Source organism: Amblyomma maculatum, chromosome 2, assembly GCF_055883805.1.
Source record: "Amblyomma maculatum isolate TAMU_Amacu chromosome 2, ASM5588380v1, whole genome shotgun sequence".
NCBI classification, from domain to species: Eukaryota; Metazoa; Arthropoda; class Arachnida; order Ixodida; family Ixodidae; genus Amblyomma; species Amblyomma maculatum.
The window spans coordinates 133046923-133072982 of record NC_139345.1 but is presented as its reverse complement, the minus strand read 5'-3'; positions in this window follow the sequence as shown (position 1 = coordinate 133072982).

Here is a 26060-nt window from a genome sequence, read left to right as displayed (position 1 = left end):
TGTGAGCTAATGAAGTTCTTCTCTTAGGAACCGATAAGCTTTTGAGAAGTGAAAAAAAAAAATAAATTTAGTGCGAATTTGTTCACTTGCTTTGACCATTGCTTTTTTTATTTCGAAAAAGAGTGGAGCTTGAGTTTTGCTTCGACCAATTCAGAGACGTCTCTTGATAAAAGCAGTGCAATCCGCTTCAATACCTTCTGCTGAGTTATGCGCTCTGCAAGGTGCTTTGTTCTGAATCTCGCCAAGGCTTTTCGCTATTTTTCAGTGCGAGCTGTGAATTTCTCTAGTTTATTTTTGTTCAAGAGGTATACGCAAGACGCCGCCTACCGAGCCACATTGCTGTTTCTTGCGATGTATCTTGGGTCTTGGTAACCACTCTGCTTGAGAGGCCACTGGGACCAGGTGCAGCTGAAAAAAACAGTATTTAGGCTTCACTGGTAATTCTCAGTTGCAAAATTGATAACTACTTCTTTGCAGTGGTAATAGAGGGGAGTTAGAGGTAAGAAGCAGTGATGATGTCAGCTACCAACCAAAACCTACAACCGCCTTTTCAAAATAATTATGTAAGACCTTCAGTAAATTAGGTTACTACGCAAATTTTGCTGGAAGAGGGTAGAGCTCTTATCATAAAGTGTGGACTTGTCAGGCAATCCAACACTGCCTGCCCACCTTCATTCATCATGAGAGGAGGGCAAACAATAACATCTGGCTAGGACAAGACACAGTATCTGTCACACTTGCTTTGTGGACACCTGAACCGCTCCGTAAGGGAAGGGATTTATTGATTTAAAAACTGATTTATTTATTTATTGATTTAAAAACTGATTTATTTATAGGAAGGGAAAGGCGCGGTAACTGTCTCACTTGATTTCTGTGGACACTGCAACCGCGCCGTAAGGGAAGGGAGGAAGATGGGAGTGAAAGTGGAAAGAGAGAAAGAGGAGCCGTAGTGGAGGGCTACGGAGTAATTTCGACCATCTGGATATCTTTAACGTGCGCTGACATCGCACAGCACACGGACGCCTCTTCGTTTCGCCTCCATCGGAACGCAGCCGCCGAGGTCGGGTTCGAACCCGGGTACTCCGGCACAGTAGTCGGGCGTCTTACCACTGCATCACCCCGGCGGAGCTCTGGCTAGGACTGGGACAGTCTACAAAAGATTTTCGAATTGGAAAGGCAGAGGGCACGCTAATGACATCTCGAAGCAGGGAAGTGACCTTCAAAACTCTTAAAAGTTAATAACGTTTTCGGCCGACTTAGTGCACTACTACAGTAGATTTTTTTTATTTGAAGACGTCAGCGGCTTGTGCTTTAGCAGCTTAATAATTTGTGAGACATGAAGATGCAATTTGCTCACATACGAAGTAAAAAAAATGTAATTCCCGTCAATTTCAAGAAGCATAAATCTTTCAATAAAGGTACAACAAGAAAAAGAGGATAGCTACACAATATGAAAGAGCACAGAACAAGGGTTGTGGGGCGCCTCAGTTTATAAGCCAGCGTTTTGTTTTGACAAGGGGACTTGTTATCGCCTGCAGTAAGACCCTTAATTTGCACTGGTATCCTTCTCACTTAGATTTGTGCAATTCCTTTGGGAAGGTGAGTGTGTAATTTAAAAACATTTTGGGCTAGTTCTTACTTGTGCCACTGTCTTTTCCTTCTATATTTTACTCTACTCTAACCCTCCGCGGTTTATTTAATCTTCTGTTGTATTAATTTACCAAACATATTGCAATTATTGCTATTGACTACAGATTCACGTATGTGAATGCCCATGTTTGCTGTCAGATACTAATATCTTGCAATATTTATAGCTACACAACACTACACTGTCTTGTCTGTAAATAAAAGAGCTCTACCTCATAGCGGATTTTGCCACCTGGGGGCATTGTGAAGTACGCCTGAGCTAAGCAGTTGCCATATTGCCTTTGAATTCTTGGCATGAGTAGTGGTAAGCAGTCTTCTTGTGTTCATTGGTATTTGCTGGTGGAGTAAACAGACGCATTTTACTATGTGCTTCGTGCTTAGTGAAAAAAGCATGTTATTCAAATTTTATTTCTGCTGGAATGAAGGATTTCTATATGGAGCAAACAAAGTTTTTAGCATTGTTAACTGACAAAGTGAAAGTTGAACAGAAAGAAAACTATAACTATATGCTCTTCGTTGTTAACTAAGAAAGTAATTAGTGTAAAAATTACACCAAGTCATGCAGACCACATGAAAAGAAGTAAATGAGAAACAGACGCCTGTGTCTCATCTTTTTTTCGTGTAGTCTGTATGGTTTGGCGCAATTTTTTGTCAATTGAAGTTGAATCAACTAGGACAAAAAGAGGTTTTATTGCGAAAGTGAAAGTAATAGAAGCAAACTCTAACAATGTGCTCCCCATTAGCGCAGGTTAGGGATGCCATTGGAGAGAATGAAGCTCCCAATGCTCTTCAATGTAAAACTGGGTCATTTCAAGTGTCTGAATGGGTTAATAATTGCAGTGCTATATACTAAACACATTTTAAGGAGTCTTAAAGGCATCCGATTATAGTACATCCACTAGGCAGAAGTAAAAGAATATTTGTATTTCTGTTCAGAAAAGGGCGCATGGCACAGATCTTCAAGTGGACCAGGAACTGAATGAGAGATGCTAGGCCGTTTATTTGTTACTGAGATCAGAGCGTTGTGTTAAATAAGAAGGTTATTTGATGCAGTGCACTTACCCTCATCAGGCAAGCAAGACTGTTCTGTTGACGATGCTTGAGCGGTGGTAGCATCTGAAAAACAGATGAAGAATTGCGCTCTTGTAAATTATTTTGCGGATAGTGCCAATAAACCAGTGTACAGGTTAGTGCAGAATGTTTCATTCAAAGAACTTCAGGCTAGTGCGCCATTTTCTCTAGAATATCTGCTCAAATCCTAGAGATATTCAACACTGAATGACATCTATTCAAGCCAAATATATATTACTTGAGTGAATTACACAGAGATGTGTGCTATCACGTAAGTGTTGAAAGACAACTAAGGGACTGTCAGCCACATTGCAAGGTAGGGCAAGAAATTCCAGAAAAGATTGAAAGTGCGTGGTCTCCAGGTGCAGGGCTATGCTGTGGCTTGGTGCATCCTGGAAGGAAGCGAAATGTGTCAGTTTTGTTGTCTGAAAAAAAAAGGCAAAACAAGGAGGCGCACCTTACAAACCAGTACACGCGTTTATCGCAAACGGAGTCGGGTCGCCGCCTACTCGCTCGACTCCGTATCGAACACATCACTCTCATGGAAGACAGCTTTCGCATCCCAGAACTGTGGAGACGCGCTTTCCGTGTGCGACCTCTTTCAGCCAATATGTCACAGGGAGGTCATAATGGTCGGTGCCTGGCACGAGCGGAAGCCCTAGCTCGACATTATGGCAACAAAACAGGTGTATACTACGTGGATGCCTCTGGCCCTCACCACGGGGGATGGTACACGGCCGTTGTCGTTCAAAACAAAAAAAGGGTTAACTGTCTCACCTTCAGAGCCCACAGTACAACACACGCAGAAGAGGCGATGATTGCTCTCGCGGCCTCACATTCCGATTCCGAATACACAATTACCGACTCGCGTGTGTCCTGTCGAAACGTCGAACAAGGCTGGACTCCCTTCCTATAGCTTATCAAGTGTACTTAAATTGCATAAGGGATACGGACCCCGAACACCGTTATAATATAAAGGCCCCTGCTTATCAGGGTTTGGCAGGAAACGAGGCAGCAGACGCAGCCGCCCGTGCGCTATCTCACCGGGCTGTTTTTTTATCCCCACCCGATCAGGAACCCGATATTAATCTGGTGTACACCATCAAAGATATCACGACGCACTATCAAAATTGTCATCGCCTTTACCCCAGCCCATCTAAAGGCCTCAAAAAGGTGGATGAGCGGCTCCTTCTCCGCTTTTTCACCAATAGAGTGCTGCGCCCTGCAGCCATAAAACATTTTGACGTCTCCTTTAGTGGCAGCTGCCCACACTGTAGAGCGGTGTCTTCTACATCTATCACATGGTGTGGACCTGCCTTTCCAACTCGACTATTCCCAACATCCCCAACTCGGCCCGGGAGAACTGGGAGGCGACCCTGCTGGGCTGCCATGACTTAAAGGCCCAACTAGCTTTATTCGGTCGCGCCCGTGTGGCGGCAACCGCCACTGGGGTCCAAAACTAGAGACCTTTACCTAGTGCGTGTAAGGACCGGTCCCTTAATTGGCTGATCCAAGCATACCTCCCGGCTCTTGTGTAAACAATAAATGTTCTTACCGTCACCGGCACAAAACAACTATTAATTATTCGCCATATATTTCAAGCAAGCGTTCTCCTCCAAGACTACATTTACGGCTCTTGAATTGGCGGTAGAGCAAAGGGGGGAAACTGCAGTACTGCTACAAATGAAGCACTGTTACTCAACTACATTTTTCTTCAATGATACAGTATAAAATGAAAGTGTTCACTGGGGCTGCCCGCAAAAAAAATTCCACTCGGTGTTTTGAGTTCTTAAGAGTCTTGGAAAAGTATAACAGTATCTATAACAACCAGTGACAAGTTTTCAAAACCACATTAATTGAAAATGGTTTAACTGAGTACTTACCTTCCTCATAAATGGCTTGATCTGTAGCCAAAAAGATGGTACAGGTGTCAGCAATGCTGGCTGGCCGGCTCCTAGGTTGGGCACTGATGTAGTCTGCATTTCAATTATTGTTAGCTGCTTAAAAGCAGAGTAGAGCCGCAATAGCTTTTTACACATTGTGGTTTGTGCTTATACCGTGCTTTTATAAAGGTGCAGGAGTGACCGTAGGGTGGGTAGTGTCTGCAAGAAATGAAGAAAAAAAAAACAGAGCACAGCCACAAGTGAGGGTCTGCAACGCAAGGCCTTCTTTCCCACACACTTTGAAACAAATGGGAAAAGTGGTCACAAGACAGTGATTATGAAAACTTTGAAGTGATTTGTGTAATTCTGATAAAAACCTTGTGCTCCCCTTGATTGCTTTTGCCAAAAAAAAAAACATTTCTTTTACTCAGCCTTACCTTCCTCAGGAACAAATTCGAAAAAATCTGTAAAATGGTGCAAAAACGGTTAATAAGTTATTTGCTGATGGGAGAGAAGTACTTCCAGGGCTCAAAATTCTGCATACCTGGGTGAACCAGGGCCCTGAATCGGTGGTCTCGCACTTTTACAGAGGGGACTGCTCCACGTAGCAGCGTTGTGCCCTCAAGCCTTGTGAAGGAAGTGGTACGAGCATAGCTTGTATGATTTGCTTACTTCCTTCCGCGGCTTTTGCAGCACATCTAGCCTGTTTGCATATCTTAGCCACGCTTCATATCTGAACTGATCCCAAGTCCAAGCAAGATGTAAATCTAGATGTTACTGATTTACTTCAACATATATCAATATATATTTCAACTTAACTCCGTCGCAAATAAGTCACTAATTTAAAGAGTTCCCTGTGTCCTTGTTGTCAAACACTGCATCCAGTCAAGATCCAGTGATTTAAGACTGGCCGTACGAGTCACAGGTTGTGCCTAGCCTCTACGGACCACATTTATATTTAGGTAATATGTAAAAGCTGTGCAATGCTCTAATAACTGAAATCATGCATACAGAGCTCTGGAAAGTAATGCATGTGGCGTTCAGTACGCTGCACATACAGCATGTTTGCACAATTTGCTGTCATTGCGCGTATGAAAGTTTGTCTGCAGCAGTGAAACAAACTGATAAAAAGAAAGCTGTGACTAAAGAAGATTTCCCGCTATTGGAAAAATATAACTGTTTACACGGGTAGCTGCGGCTTGTGAAAAGCTCTTTTTGTATCCGTACCCACCACAAACATCTACAGCTCCTTGCATGGAGGTCCCGAGAATAATAATAATAATAATAATAATAATAATAATAATAAAAATAATAATAATAATAATAATAATAATAATAATAATAATAATAATAATAATAATAATAATAATAATAATAATAATAATAATAATAATAATAATAATAATAATAATAATAATAATAATAATAATAATAATAATAATAATAATAATAATAATATAATCAATCAATCAATCAATCAATCAATCTTTATTTAATGTGCGCAGGAACAACCATGTGGTCTTTGTGCTGCAGCACAAAAAAAAAATGAAAAAGCACAAACATGTTTACACACACAGAGAGAACACAAAAAAAAGAAATAAATAATACATGAAATGAAACTGAGACGAAAAGTATCACGGAAATTAAGCAAACAATGAGTATCATCACTTATATACACAGTGAGAGAATTTTTTAGCACACCAGGAAATAAAGAAAAAAAAAAGAACGGTAGGTAGAAGAGGAAAAAAAAAAAAAAACAGATGACTGACATTGATTATAGTAATATAGAAATATACATAAAATAAACAACCATTCCAGGCGCAACAAGTGCATGGTACTTAAAACACAGGCTAGAAATACAGAATAATACAATAAAGAAGTAAAATTGAACAAGGGACAGTAAGATTCGAATATAAAGTTTAAAGTTGAAATATAAGCAAGAAACGGATAAAAAGTAGTTCAAGATACAGACAGCATTGAACAGGAGAAAAAGCAAAAAGTGAAGTAAATACAATTTAAGGCTAGAAAGTGGGAGTTATATGTGATAAAGTACTATTTAGAATACAACGCTACAAACATCCAATGTAAATGAACAGAGCGAGTTTTGGAAGATGTCAAGGTGAGGACAAAAAGAGTTAAATAACCACTGCATCCTGTCCAGAGGGGAGTGGGAATGAAGAGGAGAAACCTGAAATGGTCTGAATTCCCTCATGCTCTTTCGCGGAACGCGCAGTAGGATGTACTCTAAGAGCTGAGGGCACATAATGTGGCCATGAAGGAGTTTGTACAGAAATATGATATCAAGTCTGATACGACGGCAGTGAAGGGAAGGAAGATTCAGTTGGGCGCTCCTGGTGGAGCGAGAGGGAGAAGTTACAAAAGGAAAGCGATAATGAAATATCCGTAAAAATTTTTTTTGTACTCTGTCAACCTTGTCCAAGTTCGATTTGCAAGTGCCATTCCAAACAACCGACGCATACTCCAAGACCGGGAGGCATATGGACAGGTACAGTTTTAGGAACGGAAGTGGAGTATGGAACTCTCTCGAAAGTCTGCAAACGAATCCGAGTGTGCGCATAGCCCGCTGAGCAATGCGTTTAGTGTGAGAGGAGAAGCTGAGGGTGCGGTCAAAAAGTACACCAAGGTCATTAATTTCATCAACCCTATCCAACAGCACAGAATTGACAGAATAATGGTAGAGAAAGCTATGTGTTTTACGAGTAAAGGACACAACCCTAGTTTTGGAAGAATTGAGGGTAAGTCGATTCATCGCACACCAATCAGAAAAAGCAGATATGTCCGATTGCAACAACACGCAATCTTGAAAAGAATGTATTACCTTGAATATTTTTATATCATCAGCATAAAGAAGAAACGAGGAGTTCTTTATCGCCGAGGAAACATCATTAATAAAAACGGACAAGAGAAGCGGGCCTAGTACTGAACCTTGAGGAACTCCACTCGTTGCAGGGTAAACGAAAGAAGTCTGTCCATTGACACTGACAAAGCAGAAGCGATCAAGGAGATAGTTGCGTAGGAGGGCTACGAGAGAGACTTCAACGCCAGAGAGTAGAAGTTTTTCAAGAAGTAGTGAGTGAGTAACAACGTCGAAAGCTTTGCTCATATCACAGTACACAGTGTCAACCTGACCCCTCTGAAGGACTGCTGCAGAGGCATACGTCATAAACGTGACTAGGTTGGTGGAAGTAGAGCGACCCGACATGAAGCCATGTTGATTCGGTACTATGATATGTTTGAGATGGAAGGAAAGTACGCTGTGCAAAGCTAATTCGAAAAGCTTAGAGGTTGCACATAGAAGAGAAATCGGACGATAATTGGAAACATCAGTTTTGTTTCCAGACTTGAAGACAGGAAACACGCGTGCCATTTTCCACACGCGAGGAAAGGCAGCATTTTTTAAACAGTTATTAAATATGGCAGTCAGTACTGGTACGAAGATATAACTGAAGGCTTTTATTATGGCAGCTGGAATGCCACTTTGCCACTTTGTAGATGATACAATATGGTTCAGGCCCGTCATAAGCCAACAATAGGCTTGAGGGACTGGGTCCGGCAGTTACGGCCAAGACTACAAAAAAGGCAGTAGATATAGCAACGCTTCTCGTTACACCCAAGCGAGAGCAAAAAAAAAAAAAAAAAAAGGTGGAAAAAACAGGTTAACAGCATGAGTATTGAAAAATTCAACTCTAAGCCCAGAGTAGACGTCAATATAAAAATAAATGAATTAACCAATATATTTTTAAGCATAACTTCACTCTGACAAAAGAATATAAATATCAACAGAGGGCTTTCAGATGCAACTTTAGGCTACGCATAGAAGTTACCGAAAACATTTCATCCGGTAACTCATTAAAGATTTCAGGTACATAAGGTACATAATAATAATAATAATAATAATAATAATAATAATAATAATAATAATAATAATAATAATAATAATAATAATAATAAAATAAAATAATAAATTTTTCTCATACCCACCACAAACATCTACAGTTCCTTGCATGGAGGTCCCTATAAAAAAAAAATAATAATAATAATAATAATTATTATTATTATTATTATTATTATTATTATTATTATTATTATTATTATTATTATTATTATTATTATTATTATTATTATTATTATTATTATTATTATTATTATTATTATTATTTTTTTTTTTTTTTTTAGGGACCTCCATGCAAGGAACTGTAGATGTTTGTGGTGGGTATGAGAAAAAGCGCTAACCGCGGTTGAGTTTGTTTCCAAAGCCTGCGCCCGTGAAGCGCACACTAGGCGCTAACGGATATCAGATATAGCTTCCCGCAAGACGAACAGTTCGGTACGTGTACTGGGCGATGAATATATTAAGAAATATATCCCACTTAGAGAAGCGGTGGTAGTAAAAAGGCGCGCAGAGCGGAAGTGCTATGATAAAATCAAAGCCGCTTAGAAAAAAGCTGCTGTGGGTTCCGCTCACGCTTTAAGCGCTTCAACGTGCAGCGCCATCTAATTATTGAGGCCTTATCAAGGAACAGGATACATGTCATATATTGCCCCGAAGGCAGAACAAAAGCGGCTATGGAAGTTATACATCCCGCACGTCCTAACAGCATACTGCGCGTATCCGATAAAACTCATCATGGTGGTTGCAGTGAAACAGCCATAACACCAGGTTTATAGAAAGTCTGGACGGGCTACCTACAAGAAAACGATTACTTAAGACAAATTTGCGAGCGCGAAAGAACAGCAGCCTAACTTTAGTCAGCGAGCCTATGTGTTCACATTGACGTAATGCGCATGGTAACGTCATTTGTCACCTCACCAACTCGCGAAATGCTCACTTGTTTTGAGTAATTTTCTCTATAAGCAAATCTCAAAAAAGAAAGGCTGAAGCGTGAAACCACTCGCGGAAAACACATAGGTACACTCCGTAGTGGACGAGAAAGCTAGCCGTTAACGTTTTTTTTTTTTTTTTTACATAACAAAAGCAGATATGGCGTACATACCTGTGATCGGCAGGAAGTCAGAAGAATCCGTGGTGGCTTTTGTAAGTCGACCTGTCGCACCATTTCGCACAACAGTAGGTGTGCGGCATGCTGTCAGTGTTGCCTCCAGTCGAAAAATAAAACTTTCGAGAGCGGGCACACTCACGTTTTTCGTTGGCGTTAGTTTCACTTTCGCCGCCACGCGCAACCGTTGTGTGCACTTTCGGCCTTCTACTGCATTCGCTTTCCCTCACTCCGGCGGCGAATTAAAAGTGTGAGAAGAGAAACGCGTCACTTGCACACTATTTTTTAAATCATTTTCCTGACCGGAGTCCCTTGCCGTTCGTTATTAATATAGCTTACAATATATTTCTATTATGAACGTTACCGTGGTAAACAAGGTATATTTTTTATCAGGCTAAGCAAGGGTCACGTTTTGCCTCCGCCACCGGTGCGCTGCCATCATTTCGACGGTAGCGGTTCCTGTAGCGCAGAACTCGCAACATGCCACCGCCCAGTGTACACGTTGATGACTTCATAAGCTTGAGGTATCTGGGTTCGAGCGTTACACCTGTCCGGTAAAATCCTCATTAAACGTTTACAGGACGGATCACTGGTATGAAATTTATTTCGGGTCATACAGGTCATTTAGAAACCAATTTGGAGGGATATGCAATTTTTGTAGGGCATGGTTAATGCGATTGTGCTGTGGGGAACCACCCACTTTTATCTGTCATGCCCTGCTTTGTTAAGATAGCTGGTTTAATTAGAGGAATTCCAAGAAGTCATGAGAGTCGGTCGATGCCAATGGCTGCAGTGGGTCTTTTGTGGGGCAGAGACTGTTTTTCAATTGAGTTAAATTACACTGAAACGTAGCGGTAGAACATCCTCCTCGCATGCAAGCGGACCGGGGTTCGAATCCCGGTGCCGCGCAATTCTGCACTCTCCGCGTGTCGATGGAATTGCATAAACAGGTTTGTGGTGCGACCTGATGCCGATGAACACCTCCGGCAACGCACTCCGTCACCAGAACAGGAAGTGGCCACCCGGGTGCAGTAATTGGCCGCAATTTCACAAGATTAGTCGTATAAAACCCCGGTCCTCAGTCACCAGCGGCTGCGCAAAAACTGACCGCGGCGGTGGTCAGACCTGTGATGCAGCGGGGAGTGCTAACAATTCCTGGCTCCGATAGACAGGCCGCCTTTGGAAACTGACCTTGGCAACGCTTAATGCTAAAAACCTAGCTATTGAAGCTAGTTTAGCAGTGCTGTTAGAGGGACTAGACGGTATGAAATGGGATGTCATAGGGCTTAGTGAGGTTAGGAGGCCGAATGCATATACTGTACTGAAGGATGGGCATATGTTCAGTGTTATCGAGGTTTACCGGAGAGGCGAGAACTAGGAGTAGGTTTCCTTGCCAATAAGTATATAGCGGGTAATATAAATTAATTCTATAGTAATAATGAGAGAGTGGCCGGCATCGAAATTAGGCCTAATAAGCGGTATACACTGAAGGTTGCACAGGCCTATGCACCTGCATGTAGTTATGGTGATCGGGCAGTTGAAAGCTTCTACGAAGATGTAGAATCGGCAATGCGAAAAGTAAAAATGCAGCATACCTAATGGGCGACTTCAATGCCAAAGTAGGGAAAAAGCAGGCAGAAGACCAGGCAGTAGATGACTATGGCATTGGTTCTAGGAATAGCAGGGGGAATTTACTAGTTGAGTTTACAGAGCGCACTAACTTAAGAATCATGAATACCTTCTTCAGCAAAAGGAAGAACCGGAAATGGACATGGAAACATGCTAACGGGAAGACTAAAAATGAAATTGACTTCATACTGTTGTCAACCCCCGCCATTCTGCAAGATGTAGATGTAATCGGGAAAGTGCGAGGCAGTGACGACAGGATGGTGAGATCCTAAATTGGTCTAAATTTGAAGAAGGAACGCAACAGATTAGTAAGAGAGAAATCCATCAGCAAATTAGCGGTGAGGGGGAGGCCAGAATAGTTGAGGATCTCGCTACAGAATAGATATTCAGCTCTAACCGAGAATGGCGGCATTGCCCTAGAAGCAATAAACAATAATTTCAGAGATATTACCGAGTCTGCTGTAGAAGTAGGCGGTAGGATAGTCAGAGAGGATACCGGTAAGCTGTCTAAGGAGACGAAAGTTTTGATTAAAAAACGCCAGATTATGAAAGCTTCCAATCCAACAGACCAGAGAGATTTGACCGAGATATCAAAGCTAATCAATAAGCACTAGGAGGCCGATATAAGGAAGTATAACATGGAAAAAATTGAGCGTGCTGTAAAGAACGGAGGAGGCCTTAAAACGGAAAAGAAGAAATTGGGAATAGGCAAAAAACAGATGTATGCGTTAAGGGACAAGGCGCGCAACGTCATCCGGAATATGGACAAGATAGTCAAAGTAGCCGAGGAGTTCTATACAGATCCGTGCAGTAGCCAAAGTAGTCAGGACCATAATGAGATTGGCGGTAGGGAAAAACAGTCAGACGTTCCACCAATGACTAAGGACGAGGTCAAGAGAGCATTAGCATTAGGAAAGTATACAACAGTTGCATTTTACCTGTACTCACGTATGGGGCTAAAACGTGAAGGCTAACCGGGCGGGTTCTACTTAAGTTGAGGACAACGCTATGCACGGAGGGCTATGCAAAGAAAAATGGTAGGGATAACATTAAGAGACAGGAAGCCTGCAGAGTGAGTCAGAGAAATAACTCACATTACTGATATTCTAGTGGAAGTTAAGAAGAAGAAATGGGCATGGGCAGGACATGTAGTGCGAAGAGAGGATAACCGATGATCGCTTAGGGTAACAAACTAGATTCCAAGGGAAGGAAAGCGTAGCAGGGGGCGGCAGAAAGTTAGGTGGGCGGATGAGGTTAAGAAATTCGCAGAGGTCAAGTGGATGCAGCTAGCACAGAGCCGGGTTAATTGGAGAAATATGGGAGAGGCCTTCGCCCTGCAGTGGGTATAGTCAGGCTGATGATGATGATGTTCCATTTATTTGATTCATTTTGAATTGCTACTACTATTGAAAATTGGTGTTTCTTGCCTAGGATGCTGTGTACTAGCAGTGCTAGTTCCCATTCCCTTTTAAATCAGGTTACGTGGCTTATTTTTTCCTCTTCATTGCTGTTGGTTCTTTTCTTGCATGTTCCTGTTTAATATATTTGAACGCATACTGTGGTTTTTAGACATGATCGTTGGTAACCGGTGCCTGTAGGCCGTATTATTATTATTATTATTATTATTTTTTTTTTCCAAGATGGCGCCCAGTAAGGACGCATGTGCGCTGTGCTCCCGCCCGTTTTTTGGCAAGCAGCAGTTTTTACGATGTGCCGACTGTGCGAAACGTGTTCACACGAAGTGCGTCACCTGGGCGGATGACGAGCTGCAACTTCTGAAGTCCGGCTCTCGGCCATTCTTGTGTAATTTGTGTGCGTCGTCGTCGCCTGACGGTGTTAGGCTTAGCGACGGTGGTGCTAGAGTCCCTGGTGACCCGCTCCTGCCCAGCCACCCGACCGGTTTTCCCCCTTCAGCCGCGACCGGCGAACATGGCGGTGAGTTTGCCTCGCTACGGGCTCTCCTCCTCGACGCGCTTGAGGGAATCTCTTTTCTGAGCGATGAGGTTGCCCAGCTACGGGAAGAGAACGAGCGCCTTCGTGTAGAGAACTCGCGGGCTTTCGTACAACAAGCCGAGGTTATCGCCTCTCTACGTTCCGATGTTCACGGCCTACGCCAGGAGCTTGTGCGGTGCGCTGCTTCGCAGTGTGAGCGTCCTCTCGTCGAGCGTCCTCTCGTTGTCTCCGTGGGCAATCCTACCCGTGAGGAGCAGCCACCTGTGGACTACTCCGCCGCTCTTCATCGAGGGATGACTCCTGGAGATATTACCTGTTCATCTTCTGCCTCTGCTCCTCGCCGTGCGGTTGACTTACCCAGTGCGATGAAGAAGCACCGAAGTCGAGCCATTACTGGCGCATCGAGCACATCTGTCCTGAACGTTGCCATTTACCAAAAGAAGCGTCCGAAGACTATTTTCGTCTCTAAACTCAGTCCCGATACTACATCGGTAGACCTTACCAGCCATCTAAAATCAGTGAATATTACTCCCATTTCCTGCCGGCAGCTGAAAACAAGGTACGACTCCTACTCGTCCTTCCATATTGAAATTGATGAAGAATCCTACAGTAAGCTTGTTGAGCCTTCGATGTGGCCGATGGGCTGCATATACAAGGACTTTCGTGGGAAGCTTTACGACGATATGCTTCATCCCTCTGAACTGACGCAAAATTGCAGTGGCCCCTAATTTGGATATCTATTATCAAAACGCCCGAGGTCTTCGGACTAAGGGATCAGAATTTTTTTCTAGCGTCTTGTCCTCTTGTTATACCGCTGTTGTGGTTACCGAAACCTGGCTGTCAAGTGATATTCCTTCCAATGATTTCTTTCCAAATAATTACTCTGTTTTTCGTAGCGACCGCCCTGAAACAGGTCCCAAATCAAGAGGAGGTGGAGTGCTCATTGCTATTGACAGTTTTGTGAAGTGTGTTCGACGTTCCGATCTGGAAACTGTTGAAGAATGTGTGTGGCTCGAGCTCACTTTAAATCGATATGAAAAACTTTTACTTGCAGCTTTCTACATTCCTCCGAATCTACCTCCTTCAGCCTATGATGATGTTCTGCTCTCAATCGAACATGTTATAACCCGTCATAGCAAACACAAACTTCTTATTTTAGGTGATTTTAATACTCCTGGTATCAACTGGAACTCACTTATTTCTTCTCACAACAATCATTACATATTAAGTAAGTGTAACGCTCTACTTGATTTTATAGCCTTTAACTCTTTGCAGCAACACAATTTCATTGCAAACTGTTGCGGTAATATTCTTGACATCTGTCTATCGAATTTTGAAAGTGTTCGAGTCTCGAGTTCAGACATACCGCTGACTCGCTGTGACAAATTTCACCCTCCGCTTCTAGTTACTACTGCTCTCTCTGCCTCACCTTCTACTAATTCAGATCGGGTGTGGAATTCGCCCCGTTTCGCGTATGCACGTGGTGATTATGTCGGTCTTTTCAATTTCTTCTCTTCCGTCGACTGGTCCCTTTTAAATGACATTAATGATTCAGATGGACAAGTCAGTCGCTTTACAGAAATAGTTCTTGATGGTATGCGTCGGTACATCCCTTTGCATACTCCTACGCGTAGGAAGTTCCCTTCCTGGTTTTCAAGGGAACTAATAACGGCGTTAAAGCTCAAGGAACGGGCCCATCGTAAGGCGAAACGCCCTGGGTTTCACAATTGGGCAGATGAGTTTCGCCGTGTGCTTTCTCTTTGCAAACGCTTATACAAGCGGGACTACGACTCCTATCTTGAGTCTTTAGAGAGGAATGCCTCAAATCGTCCTAGTCAGTTCTGGCGTTACGTTCGCAAGCGTTCCATTAAATCAGATTTAAGTATCAGCTTAGTTGACTCTCAGGGTTCGGAAATTCGGGATGTTGCCGACAGTTTTGCACAACATTTTTCCTCCGTTTACAAACATCCACATTGTGATTCCGTTTGCCTCCCATCTGGTGCACTATTTAATTCCATTCTCTTTGACGAGGAGTTGATAAGTGAGAGTCTTAAGCGTCTGAGACCTTCTTTGTCTCCTGGACCTGATGGCATTCCAGCTGCCATAATAAAAGCCTTTAGTTATATCTTCGTACCAGTACTGACTGCCATATTTAATAACTGTTTAAAAAATGCTGCCTTTCCTCGCGTGTGGAAAATGGCACGCGTGTTTCCTGTCTTCAAGTCTGGAAACAAATCTGATGTTTCCAATTATCGTCCGATTTCTCTTCTATGTGCAACCTCTAAGCTTTTCGAATTAGCTTTGCACAGCGTACTTTCCTTCCATCTCAAACATATCATAGTACCGAATCAACATGGCTTCATGTCGGGTCGCTCTACTTCTACCAACCTAGTCACGTTTATGACGTATGCCTCTGCAGCAGTCCTTCAGAGGGGTCAGGTTGACACTGTGTACTGTGATATGAGCAAAGCTTTCGACGTTGTTACTCACTCACTACTTCTTGAAAAACTTCTACTCTCTGGCGTTGAAGTCTCACTCGTAGCCCTCCTACGCAACTATCTCCTTGATCGCTTCTGCTTTGTCAGTGTCAATGGACAGACTTCTTTCGTTTACCCTGCAACGAGTGGAGTTCCTCAAGGTTCAGTACTAGGTCCGCTTCTCTTCTCCGTTTTTATTAATGATGTTTCCTCGGCGATAAAGAACTCCTCGTTTCTTCTTTATGCTGATGATATAAAAATATTCAAGGTAATACATTCTTTTCAAGATTGCGTGTTGTTGCAATCGGACATATCTGCTTTTTCTTATTGGTGTGCGATGAATCGACTTACCCTCAATTCTTCCAAAACTAGGGTTGTGTCCTTTACTCGTAAAACACATAGCTTTCTCTACCATTATTCTGTGAATTCTGTGCTGTTGGATAGGGTTGATGAAATTAATGACCTTGGTGTACTTTTTGACCGCACCCTCAGCTTCTCCTCTCACACTAACCGCATTGCTCAGCGGGCTATGCGCACACTCGGATTCGTTTGCAGACTTTCGAGAGAGTTCCATACTCCACTTCCGTTCCTAAAACTGTACCTGTCCATATGCCTGCCGGTCTTGGAGTATGCGTCGGTTGTTTGGAATGGCACTTGCAAATCGAACTTGGACAAGGTTGACAGAGTACAAAAAAAATTTTTACGGATATTTCATTATCGCTTTCCTTGCGCAACTTCCCCCTCTCGCTCCACCAGGAGCACCCAACTGAATCTTCCTTCCCTTCACTGCCGTCGTATCAGACTTGATATCATATTTCTGTACAAACTCCTTCATGGCCACATTATGTGCCCTCAGCTCTTAGAGTACATCCTACTGCGCGTTCCGCGAAAGAGCATGAGGGAATTCAGACCATTTCAGGTTTCTCCTCTTCATTCCCACTCCCCTCTGGACAGGATGCAGTGGTTATTTAACTCTTTTTGTCCTCACCTTGACATCTTCCAAAACTCGCTCTGTTCATTTACATTGGATGTTCGTAGCGTTGTATTCTAAATAGTACTTTATCACTTAAAACTCCCACTTTCTAGCCTTAAATTGTATTTACTTCACTTTTTGCTTTTTCTCCTGTTCAATGCTGTCTGTATCGTGAACTACTTTTTATCCGTTTCTTACTTATATTTCAACTTTAAACTTTATATTCGAATCTTACTGCCCCTTGTTCAATTTTACTTCTTTATTGTATTATTCTGTATTTCTAGCCTGTGTTTTAAGTACCATGCACTTGTTGCGCCTGGAAGGGTTGTTTATTTTATGTATATTTCTATATTACTATAATCAATGTCAGTTATTTTTTTTCTTCTATCTACCGTTCTTTTTTTTTTTCTTTATTTCCTGGTGTGCTAAAAAATTCTCTCACTGTGTATATAAGTGATGCTACTCATTGTTTGCTTACTTTCCGTGATACTTTTCGTCTGTCATTTCATGTATTATTTATTTCTTTTTTTGTGTTCTCTCTGTGTGTGTAAACATGTTTGTGCTTTTTGATTTTTGTTTCTTTTTTTTTATTTGTGCTGCAGCACAAAGACCACATGGTTGTTCCTGCGCACATTAAATAAAGATTGATTGATTGATTGATTGATTATTATTATTATTATTATTATTATTATTATTATTATTATTATTATTATTATTATTATTATTATTATTATTATTATTATTATTATTATTATTATTATTATTATTATTATTATTATTATTGTAAGGGTACGTTCAATCTAAGAACGTTCAAATAGCAAGTCAGTCTCTTGCGTCTTCTTCTTCGTCTGCCGTCTTCTTTGTAGCGCGCGCCTTTCGACATTCGCTCGTCGTCTTTGTCACCGTCGACAGTCACCGAGCGTTGGTGGAACACTACACCGCAACATACGCGACAGGGCAGGGTGTTGGTCTGGCGGCGACAGCGGCGTACAAGCGGGGCTGTCATAGGCGTAAGTTGAGAGCTTGGCGGTAAAACTTCTGCAATTTGCTCCTGCATGGTGCGTCTAAATGCAGGCTGTAGCGATGAGGTGGTTGCGGCAGAAGCAGGGAGGAGCGGCAGTTGGCCAGCCACTTCCTCCCGTAGGAAGTGGAAGGCCTTGATCTCGGGAAGGAGGGAAGGTGGTTCAGAAGTGCGAACGCATGCTGTCGGAGGCGGGAACCGATAGTTCATGACAGAACGTCGAGTAAAAGCTCGTTGCTTCTTGAGGACGTCGTAGCTCTGACACAGCTGAAGCACTTCAACAACGGTTTGCGGGTTTTGGGCCGTCAACTTTTGAAAAGCATCGTTGGATATTCCCTTCCGGTTTTTCGCGATCATGTCAGCTTCGGATATAGAAGGATCAACACGTTTACAAAGATCGAGAATGTCCTCTATGTAGCTGGTGAATATTTTCTTAGGATGCTGAGCGCGGGCTTCGAGGCGTTGTTCGGCGCGCAGGTTGCGCACAGCAGGATGGCCGAACCGCTCGGAAAAGCTCGTTTTGAAGGCCGGCCAGGTGGGCATGTCAGATTTGTTGTTGCGGAACCATAGATTGGCTACATCGATCAGGTAAACGAGGACGTTGGCTAACTCGGTGGTATCGTCCCACTTGTTGTAGGCACTTACTCGTTCGTAATCATACACATCCTGGTCATCTGTACCACTGAAGAAGCTGGGGTCACGCTGGCTAAGCTCACCAGAGCAGAGGATGGTAGGCGAAGCGGTGGGAGCTGTCGAGCATGGAGTAGCGCTCTAGCTTGTTGCCTCAAGCATAGCGGATGGCGGAGTGAGTGTGCGGATGCGAAGCTCTTGCGTGAGAGGAGGGAACGAAGAGCAGCCTCCCCCAAATGTAAGCGTACGTTTATTCTCAGTTCGGTGTTCTGGTCGAACGTTCGAATAGCAAGTCAGTCTCTTGCGTCTTCTTTGTCTGCCGTCTTCATGTAGCACGCGCCTTTCAACACACGCTCGTCGTCTTCTTCACCTTCGACAGTCACCGAGCGTTGTTGCGACACAACATTATTATATTATTATTATATTATTATATTGTAACGGATGAAATGGGTTTAATACAGGTGAACTTCGTATGAAGGACGGACGCACACGGCTCAGCAAAACCCGGATCAGTCTGCGCGCGCCTCGCTTCCTCCGCTTCTTCTTCTGCTCCTTCTGCCGCTTCTAGGTGCGCCGCTACGCGGCGTAACAATTTTTTTTTGCGAAGTTTATTGCCTCAGGGCATAAAAGAAATGTTATGATGGATGAAGGGTGTGGTGAAATAAATGAAAAAAGGTTGGCTGATGCAATGAAATCGAGGAGTGAACGATGATGCGGTCCCAGTGTCCAAACAGCATATGACTGCGGATTATGGGGGGAGAGGCCAGCTGCCACCAGGTGCCGGATCCGCGTTGGCTTCAACGCTGGACAATCCCACAGTAGGTGATGGATGTCAGCTTCTATATTTGTTGACTTGCAGATGGGGCACCCAGGGTGTGGATATAAATACCAAAATTGTTTCCACTTTCGGATCACTGCTGGTGTTAGGGCCACCCCAACTCTAATCCTCCGAAGCGCCACCTCCTCTGCACGGGTTAGACCGCGGGGGAGGCTTACCGTACACGGAGGTATAAGAGCACGTGTACGGCGCCGGAGGTGCTCCTTTCTTGTTAAAAGCAGGGCATTGTCCAATTTTATAAGGTTTGGCGATGTCGATGTTGAGTTTGAAAGGCGGGTCGCAGAATCTACTTGGCTTTGAGCACTTAAAAGGTCACGCGGGGTCCATTCAATACGAATTGGATTTGATATGCGAGCCGCTAGACTGTGTATGTTCTGGCAGATTTCCGGGCTACTACTAACTCGTCTAAGTAGCTTTGTCACCTGGAGAGCATCTGTACGTATGATAATATGGGCCGTGGGAAGCATGGGAATGGCGGTCACAGAGCGAAGCGCCTCTTGCACTGCAAGCAGTTCCGCACAAAAAGAAGATGGAGGTTCCGGTAATTGAAATGTTGACGTCTTGTTCAATGAAGATTTGCTAGGACAGTAAACTGCTGTTATCACTTCACAGGCTTTGATGCTTGCGTCGACGTAAATTATAATGGAACCATGTGGCAAGCGGGCGTCTTGTTCCATAATTCGGTCGCGAAGTGACGACGCCGTTTCCTGTGTTCTTTGTCGGCGTAAATCAGTTGGCTTGTTATCGCTCAGCTGTACAAAACGCTAAGGAGGAAGAACTGGCAGTGGCGGTGGTAGTATTGAATGTTTCAAACATAAGCTTTCAGAGCGCACGTTGCGTGAGAGAGTGTGGCCTTAAGCTTGCGTGCATCACGTCGTTGCTGCACCAGTTCATCTACTGTGTTTAGTTGTGCGTTTTCTTGGAGCGCCACGACTGGTGTAATGCGAGGAAGGCAGGTGATGACCCTCATTGCCTCTCGATTTATAGTCTCAAGTCGATCTCATTGTGCCCTTGTCAAATGCTGAAATTGGGCTTGAAAAAACAAGGCGCGGTTGCACAACTGCCTCACCAACTGGGTCGCAACATCTGAGCGAGCGCTGCCCATTTTTGGAGCAATGCGTCTAATTAAACCCAGTGTCTGTAACGCCTGTTTTTTAGCGCCAGACAGCCATGTAGTTCCAGTTCCTGACTCATGAATTGTTAAGCCCAATATTTTTACTGTTGGACTTTCCTGAAGTGGGGTTCCGGAGAGATGTAGACGAATAGGAGTTGCCGATAGTTTACGGTGGCCCCAGCGGTTGGCGACTGATATGAACGTAGTTTTACTGGCGGAAAGTTCAAGGCCAATGGAAGATGCATATGTGCACATAATATCTAAAGCTGATTGCAGGGCCGATGATTGAGTCAGTAGGTCGTTGTGTGTGCTCCACACCGTGATGTCATCAGCGTATATTAAGAATTTAACATCAAAAATTTCATGTAACCGCCATGCAAGTGAGATAAACGCAATATTAAATAATGTTGGTGACAACACCGATCCCTGGGGTACGCCGCGAAGAGGGACAAATGATCCTATGGCCTCGTTATTGAGGCGTATTGCAAATTGTCAACTTTCAAGGAAAGATTTTACAAAATTGCGCACTCTAAGTGGTAAATGAAGCATGTCAATTGAATCCAGAATGGCAGCATGACTGATATTATCGTAAGTCTTTTCTACATCCATGGCGAGGACGGTGCGTACATTGTGGCTGCGTGTTGATGATAATACGGAGGACGCCAAGACAGCCAATCCGTCTTCTGTGCCTATAGATGGTCGAAAGCCAATCTGGGCCGGGTGGTAGAAACCGTGATGTTCAAGCAACCACGAGATTCGTGTGGCGAGCATTTTCTCAGCAATCTTGAAAATTGCTACCGTTAAGGAAATAGGTCGAAAGTTGCTTACGTCTGTTGGTGCTTTCCCCGGCTTTGAAATAGGGATCACAATAGCCGATTTCCAGCTGTCTAGTACATCGCCGTCCAGCCATACCTTGTTAATGGTGTCAAGGAGTTGAGGAAGTGCATCACCACTGAGGTTCTTGTAAACCTCGTACGTAATGGAGTCCGGACCGGGCGCTGTCTTTCAGTTGGCTTCATCTATAGCTGCAAGCAATTCGGGCATGGAGAATGGGCTCGCGATTCCCTCGGTGTCGGCAGCAGATGGCAGCTTATCGACATGGGCTGGCATGCCCCACAAGTAAGGTCTTGTAACTGGTGCAGGCAACACGTTGTACTTGGGGAAAAACTTGCGTGCTGCTTGTCTTGCGAAGTCATTCGGAGACAAGTTTGCTGCAAAGCATGCTGTGGCCGCTGCATCAGGACGACGACAACCGTGCTCCGTGGCATGGAAAGTTCGCCAAAGATGGGCATTCGATGACTGTGTGGAGAACTGCTCGCACCACAGGTACCATTGTCGTCGTGAGAGATCACGCTCATACCTTCGAGCCTTAGCAGTAATGTAATGTAGTCTTGTACGTGCATGCGCAGAAGTTGGGTCTCTGGTTGCAGTCAATTCCGCTTGTCGACGAGCAGCCCACAAGTTGAGCAGAGGCACATCCGGTGTTGGTCGACCAACCTCCACCCAGGTAATGGTTGTAGCCTCATTTAGTGCTCTTTTTATGCGGTCTAGAAGCGATGGTGCCGACTCTACAGAGTCGTTTTGAAGAATGGCGCTGAAATTGTCCCAATGGACAACTGTACACTTGCGGCGTAATCGTCGGGCCTGTGATGGATACAGACCGATGACAATAGGATGATGGTCACTGCCCCAGCAGTCTGGCTCTAAGTGCCACGAGGGGGTGCCGGTTCCTGACCACCACGTAAGATCCGGAGCGTATGTTCCACTCCTAGTATGAAGCACAGTCCTTGTTGGTGTATCTGGATGGTTCAGGAGAATAAACAGCGCATCCGTAAAGGCGTCTCGCACTCGCCTGCCGCGAGGACTTAAGGTGGGGTATCCCCAGTCCGGGTGAGGCGCATTGAAGTCACCCCCCAACTAAAACTGGATATCCCGGGTATTGTTGCCTAACATTCAGTAACCATCCCAGGTTTATGCGGGAGGGAGAGCCACCACCATGTCTTACATAGACTGACACAACTACAACAGTTGCCTTACCAAATTTGACTGCCACTGCAACAACCTCCTGATATGAAGTACACCAATTTTCCAGAGCAAGGCGTACCTGAGGAAACCGTGTGTGGTTCCAAGACATGCGTCCAGATTCGCCTGAATAACTCTGTTCGGTATCTCAGTAAGGCACTTAGTTGTCAGAGCCTTAATGGTCACTTTATAGCATGGTGATCCGGGTGTTGAAAATACCGGGTGATCAGTTGTTGTACAGGAACGCTTGCCTTGTGAACTGTTGTTTGCGGTAGATGATCCCGGTGCAATATCTTCTGAAGGACGCTTCTGAGCACCGCGCTGTGCCGCCCGTCCAGAAGGTAGCGCTGAAGACAAGTCCATTGGCGTGCTCGGCTGCTCACTCACATTGGTGGAAACTCCATCACCAAGTGGAAGCTGGTTAGCCATTCCCGACCTCCGCCCTCGAGACAGATCACTCACGGGCTGATGTGCATTCTGAGACGGCAGGATATGTGCTGCAGCCGATGGACTAGGAGCAGGAACCAGGAGTTGGGACCCAGGCTCGGATGTCAATTGTGCGGTCGGTAATTCTCGTCCTCGAGAAAATTAGGTAGATCGAAGATGGCAGCGCTTCATGCGAGCCACGTGAACAACTTGTGTTTTGTGGGATCGGCGGTTCCGTCGTGGCTTTGACGATAACGTAATTCACGTCATTCAGTTGGTCCAACACGACGAAGGGGCCATCGCACTTGCAGAGAAACTTTCATATAAACCTCGCTTGCGAATAGGCATCCAAAGCCAGAAGTAGTCTCCAGGGGAATACGCAACTGCACGATGATGCAGATCGTAGTGTTCTTTCGAGCGGCTTTGAGAAGCTAGTGAGCGTAAGCGGGCTATGCGACGGATTTCTTCGGCACGGCATAGTATCTGGGAAACAGACGCATCGTCGTTGGGGGAGAATGGGAAGATGGTGTCTAAGAAAACGTGGGGAGTTCTTGCATAGAGTAAATAGAAAGGAGAATAGGCGCTAACTTCATGATTTGCAGTGTTATAAGCGTACGTCACATACGGTAGCACTGAATTCCAGTTGCGATGGTCGGACGAGACGAACATGGACAGCATGGTTGTCAAGGTGCGGTTGGTGCGCTCGGTGAGACCGTTGGTCTGCGCATGATACGGCGTCGAATGTCGGTAGTGTGAACCAGAAATTCGGAGCATTTGTTCCACGACATCAGCAGTGAATTGCCGACTACGGTCACTTATAATAACACAGGGTGCGCCATGGCGAAGAATAATGGAATTCAAAAGAAACGATGAAACATCAGCAGCGTTTGCGGTAGCGAGAGCAGCGGTCTCCGCGCATCTGGTAAGATAGTCAACGCTGACGATAACCCAGCGGCAGCCCTCCACAGACTTTGGAAAAGGACCGAGCAGGTCAATTCCAATCTTTTCAAAGGGTGAGGTAGGTGGTTTGACGGGTTGTAAAGGTCCGGCCAGCGTGGTGGTGCGTGTCTTAAGTCGTTGGCATTTTTCACATGTCGCAACGTATTGCTTGGTGGTCTTATAAATTTGTGGCCTATAAAAACGCTGGCGAATTCTTTGCAGGGTACGACAAAAACCTAGATGTCCAGAGGTAATATCAACGTGCATGGCATGCAAACCTTGCGTACGGAGACTTTTTGGGACGACCAAAAGGAGGGGAGCACCGTCAACTAAGTAGTTCTTGAACAAAACACCATCTTTGATAGTAAACTGCGTTGACTCTGCTCTTCCTTCTGCCTCTTGTATAAGAGGTTGTAGTAACCGGTCGTTGCGTTGTTCTCGCCTAAAGGTCGCCATACTAGGAAACGTCGACGCTATTGAGGCTAAACGCCCGTCGAAGCCGTCTTCATCGTTAACGGAAGTCGGCAATGGGTGTCGTGACAAGCAGTCTGCATCATTGTGGTGTCGTCCACTCTTGTACGCGACACCAAAGTTGTATTCTTGTAGGCGTAATGCCCAGCGCGCCAGACACCCAGATGGATCGCGAAGTACAATGAGCCAGCATAGCGAATGGTGGTCAGCGTGCATATAGGTATGGTCGGAACTAGTGCACAGCGAACACAACTGCGAGGCACTCCAATTCAGTAACTGTGTAGTTCTGTTCGCATTTTGTCAACGTGCGGCTGGCATATGCAACAACGTGTTCAGCCCCACTATGCAGCTGCACAAGCACCGCCCCAAGACCGATGCCACTGGCGTTAGTGTGAACCTCCGTCACAGCAGAGGGGTCGAAGTGGCGCAGCAGTGGTGGTGAAGTTAGAGAAGGCTTGAGCAGACTGAAAGAGGATTCGCACTCTGGGGTCCACACAAATTGCGAATCCTTGTGTAGTAGAGAAGTAAGGGGGTGGGCAAGTTGCGCCATACCCGCAATGAAGCAACGAAAATAAGAAGAAAGGCCAAGAAAGCTCCGAAGACTTTTCAGAGTGCGTGGGATTTCGAAGTCGCGTACTGCAGCAATCTTCTGCGGATCCGGCCTGATACCATCCTTGTTGACGAGGAACCCAAGAACTAAAGTTTGTCGCTCTCCAAAATGGCACTTCTTCGAATTAAAAATGAGGCCCGCTTTGCCAATGCATTCAAGAACTTTATGGAGCCTCCCATTGTGCTCTTGGAAGGTCTTTCCAAAAATGATAACATCATCAAGGTAACACATGCATATTTCCCATTTGAGGCCACAAAGGATGGTGTCCATAAATCGCTCGACCGTCGCGGGAGCGTTGTATAACCCAAAGGGCATTACATTAAATTCGTATAAACCATCTGGTGTTACAAAAGCAGTCTTCTCACGGTCGGATGGATGTAGAGGAATTTGCCAATAGCCAGATCGCAAATCAACAGAGGAGAAATATGACGCCGAATGCAGACAGTCGACAGCGTCATCAATGCGAGGTAACGAGTGCACTTATTTCTTTGTTACCGCATTCAAACGACGGTAGTCTACACAAAATCGCCAAAAATTGCCTTTTTTTCGCACCAGGATCACAGGTGCGGCCCACGGACTGGATGATTCTGGTTGATTCTTTTGTGCAGCATTTCGTCCACCTGTTCTTGAATTATCTTGCGCTCTGCCGGGGAGACTCTGTAAGGTTTTTGGTGAATAGGGAGTGCGCTTCCTGTGTAATTTTGTGCTGTAGCCGAGAAGCTGGGAAATGGCTACCCGATCCATTTGAGACAAAGTCGAACACTTGGGCATGAGTTGTCAAAATGTCTTGCAGAATACGACGTTCACTAGATGGGAGCGATTTGTTGACCATGCCCTCAAACTCGGCGCAATATTCAGACTTGTCTTTCGCGGCTCCTCTGCAATCGGAAATAATTCCAACGGTATGAGTCACATAATTCTCAAATTTCGCGAGTGTCAAACCAGAAGGAAGACGAACAGGCTCTTCTGACACGTTCACAGCCCTGAGGTATGCGCGACCATCCTCCGCCTCCACAACGGAGCGTGGCACCAAAATAGTTTTTTTCGCTCCATTCGAGACATCTGGCTCGACGACTATTGAATGTTTACCCATGAAAGATTCAGATTACTTCACAGGGAGAAACGTCGCCGTCATCGCAGCCAGCAGCACATCTTCCTTCAAGGCGAGAACTCCTTGATGACTCTGAAACATGTTATATACGAATGCGGGGATAATGTTCGGCTGCAAACATATTTCACAGCACTAAAGTCTAAAGTCGAACCACACTCGCGCAAAACATAAACACCCAAGATAACGCCATGAGTGGCACGTCTGAATACAACGAATTCTGTCCTATA